Source organism: Phasianus colchicus, chromosome 1, assembly GCF_987193195.1.
Source record: "Phasianus colchicus chromosome 1, bPhaCol1.hap1.1, whole genome shotgun sequence".
Taxonomy (NCBI): domain Eukaryota; kingdom Metazoa; phylum Chordata; class Aves; order Galliformes; family Phasianidae; genus Phasianus; species Phasianus colchicus.
In genome coordinates this window covers 18,889,962-18,894,090 of record NC_143436.1, presented here as the reverse complement: position 1 = coordinate 18,894,090, position 4,129 = coordinate 18,889,962, and the positions used below count along the sequence as shown (strand labels likewise).

The 4,129-nt window shown below is 34.7% G+C and overlaps 1 long non-coding RNA gene across 2 annotated transcripts; it reads right to left on the bottom strand.

Moving 5' to 3' along the window:
- Positions 1 to 701: 701 nt before the first annotated feature.
- On the bottom strand, positions 702 to 3,878 carry LOC116243438 (uncharacterized). 2 transcript variants are annotated; one of them, XR_016463571.1, is made up of 3 exons: positions 3,080 to 3,878; positions 1,729 to 1,880; positions 702 to 787 (listed from the first exon to the last, which is right to left on the bottom strand). It is a non-coding gene; the product is annotated as an uncharacterized LOC116243438 (long non-coding RNA). The 2 variants fall into 2 exon arrangements; XR_004169974.2 differs by lacking the exon at positions 1,729 to 1,880.
- Positions 3,879 to 4,129: the final 251 nt, after the last annotated feature.

Here is a 4,129-nt window from a genome sequence, read left to right as displayed (position 1 = left end):
CTGTTTTGGCTTGCTGGAAGCAAGGTGATGGAAATGCCTGCTCAAAAGCATACAATATGATTTTATAATAAAAATACTAAATAAAAGTAATAGTGAAAAACCCACAGAGCTAGTGAAGCATAAACTAAAATACAAATATCTTCTCTTCTTCTGAGTGACAGCTCTAATCAGTAAGCTAGAAAGTCACACACATGCATATTCTATCCCTTGCTTTCCTTCTGTCTTTGGTCCAACAATCTTTGATTATTACATGAAAAATGGAACAGTTTCAAAAGAACAAAGTGAGAATGCCCTTGATCTGTGTATGTGTTCATCAGGGGGAGAAAGACATTTTAACTGTACCTCATATAAGTATTCCACTGTTTACTAATAAAAATGTGAATAGAAAAGTATCTTTTAAACTAAAGTTTCATAAGGTTATAAAATATTATTTATGTATTTGAAAGAACAAAAAAATATGTGAATGCCTTGCTTTTTTGGGGGATAGATTCAGAAGTCCAAATCCCATGGCAGGAAAATACTTCTCCAGGAAGTACACCCAAGCCACAATAAAACAGAAAGTCATACCTGTGTCCACAGATCTTTACCTTCAGTGTGCCACCTTCTCATCATCAAGCATTCTCTGAGCACTTCTCATAGGTGATCATTAAAATCTAAATCTGGTTTCCTCTTTAAGGAACTAGTTACATTTAGGTGTTACAAACATTTTAATCTATATTTCAGTTACATTCAAAATGAGCCATGGGTCCACTTTTCCTCTGCTTCTAGCAGCCAAGAATTCTGGAATCTGATGAAGTGTTAAAACAGAATCTTAAACCCAAATATTTAATCTAGGTTTTAGGTTGGGTTTGTATTAATTAGATTGCTGTTCTATGAAACGGCTTTCATTTCAGCATGTCCTTTTGAACTTTATCCAACATTTTTATTTAATAAGAGACATTAATAGATAACTAATCAGTTACCATTTTGGCATTGTTTCATCTGTTTTAGTGAAGGCATCAGTTTGGAATTCTCAATTCTCAAAGAATTCTCAAGACCATGTAAAACATCGAAAAAAATACTAAAAAAGCTGTTACACAATATTTTTTAAAATTGTCACATTACATACTATATTGTCTGTGGAATTAGACAGTAGATTGACATTCATCTAATAAGCATGCTGGATCATGAAGTTCCTAAATAGTCTCCATAGTTTTCATGCTATTAATTCATTGTTATTTAGATTTTTTTATTTATTTATTTATTTTTTTTCCTGTTAAGCAGTATGGCCTTGCAATCTGCAAACTGGCTTAAAAGGTTTGCATATAGTGTCAAATACTCATATTGTTTAATTCAGTTACTTCTGGTCAATGACAGTTGCACCCAGAATCTTTGCTATAGACATAATTGAAATGAAGTGACAGGATGCTAGCAACTGTTGTAAATGATACCTTCTGTCACTGCACCTGAGACAAAGTGTTATTGTCTATATCAGTGTATCAGAACTTGCAATTTACAAAAAATGAAGATTTTTTTTTTAGTTGTGAACTCACTGAGAAAAAAAATAAGAATGTTGGTCTTTTTCTTTCTTTTTGTAATTCATATTTCTACATTTTTTTTCTATTTAAAATTATATATTTTTTTCTGTATGTAATGTGCTTTTTACATATCTTCAGTAGATCTATAAAGTAGAAACATGAAGTTTGAAACAAGATTTTTCTGAATTGAAGGTTATCTCAGTGTACTTACTCAAGTAACAGAAGTGCTGTTCAGACATGCTAGGACATAAATCTAATCACATATTGTAGAGATTTATTTAAACAGTAGAGATGGAGGTTGAATGCCAGCGATCCTTCCCTATGTCTTTTTGAAATGCCTACCCACTCTTTGGCATACTTTGTCTGCAATTAGATGCAAGTTATTATGAAAAGCATTAACTGCCTTTGGATACATAAAGCAATACTCCATAAATCTTTGAAAGTGGCCTTTTATATTAACTGTTCTTTATGTGATCTCCTGAGTCAATAATAGTTGTTTTTTTTTTTCCTCAACACATAAGAAGTAGATCTATAATTCTGTCGTTTCCTGTACTGAAGGAGCTCCTTCTATCAGTTAAATCTAGTTAGTACTTTCCTGATTAGTGTAAATGTTTGTAATCAAAAGTTAGTCTTCTTTCATGATATTGAAGGCATTACATTGCTGCCAATTAAAGTGAACAAACTTTTAAAAGGTCAGAGACACCAGAGCCAATAAAAAAAGAATAAACACAGGTCTGTTTCTTCCAGAGGAGATGCAGACTGCAAAGAGAAAAGACATAGGATCAGCAAAGAAAAGCCCAGAAGAAGTAATACAGGTGGAAGAAATCCTGAGAGTTCCCGTACCTAATAAATAGTATAGAATAGAACAGAATATTTCAGTTGGAAGGGACTTACAAAGATAATCAATTCCTACTGCTTGACCACTTAAGAGCTAACCAAAAGTAGAAGCATACTATTGAGGGCATTGTCAGAATGCCTCTTGAATACTGAGGGTCATGGTGTATCTTCCACATCACTAGGAAGCCTATTCCAGTGTTTGACCATCCTCAAAATAAATAATTTTTTCTTAAAATTTCATCTGAAACCTCGCCTGGCACAGCTTTGCGCTGCTCCTGTGCATGCTGTCATCAGTTACTAAGGAGAAGCTACTGGTACCTCCCTATCTATTTCTCTTCCTCAGAAAGTTGTAGCAAACATTGAGGTAGCCTCTCCATCACCTTTTCTCTAGACTAGATAATGCAAGTATCCTCCACCTCTTTTTAAGGACAAGCCTTCCAGGCCTTTTACTACCTTTGCAGTCTTCTACTCAATGCTTTCAAATATCTGACATTTATTTATCTTATAAAAAATTTAAAAATTATATATAAGATAAATATTTTTTTTTAATTTATATTGTGGAAACCAGATCTCTAAACAACATTCAAAGTAGGGCCACGTCAACACTAAATATAGTGGGAGATTGACCTATTTTTACTGTCTGGCTATGATGTGTTTAATGCATACCAAAACATACAGTTTGCCCTAATTGCCTTGAAGTTTAGCTACCATCTACCAGAGCATACCTCACATTTATACTTGCTCTTGTCCTTCATCTCAGGTTGTAATGCTAGGCACATCCTACAGCCTGAGAGCTGGGTGGTCACATAACTTGCATGGAGCTCTGTATGGGTGACTGAGGAACAGAAGCAGAGCATGTGTCTTTCTGCCTAGTTGTTATCAGGTCTGTGCCTTCTCACCATCACACACAGAATGTTGTATAACATGATGCATGGACTAGGGAGGCTGACTGGCACTCTCTAGAGGTGGGTTGTGGCTTCCAGCTTTTTGAACTCAGATGGCTGTGCCTAACTCTCACCTGTCACTCATGAGACTGGTCACTGCTTACCATGCCTCCACACACAGACAGAAACCCCCTCAGACCTCTGAGGCATCACAAACATGACAAGCAGAATCAGTACAGCAAAATAAACCTGCTGCTCTCACTGTAGATCTATGTGATCTGTGGAAGATTTGGAGTGTTTTTCCTGACATTAATCATCTGTGGACAAGAAAGAATGCCCAAAATGTCATAAAGGTCACTTTGCAAAAGCAAATTTACAAGTGTAAAGGAAAAGAAGGATGTTTCTCTATTGTCATATGAGGATTTTTTTTGCTCAAGGCACTGACAGGCCTCACCTTAGCGGGACTCTTTTTTCTTTCCCAAGTGTTTTTTAATTGTTATTGTTACATTGCAATGCTGGAAATCCTATAGAAGATGAAGAACAGTTTTTGCAGGTTCATTTTTCATTATATCACTTTTTTGCCAAACTGCAGGATATTTTGAAGCCTTGCAGGGTTACTTTCCATTAACAGGGAAATAGCTTTCAGAGATGTGAAATATTTTAAGTTAATGTTTTATACCATAATTCACTAAATAAGATGATAAAAAACAAATTAAATAGTTTCTTTTTCATAAAACTTTTAATGCTTCTCAAGAAGTGCTTCTGTACTGGCAGCTGAATCCAATTAGTAAGGATCACACAGATTCTAATAATGTTCTCACTGGTAACAAAAACTTCCCTGAAAATTAATTTATTTTATTAAAATACTCTGTAATGGTACCCAATGCTTAT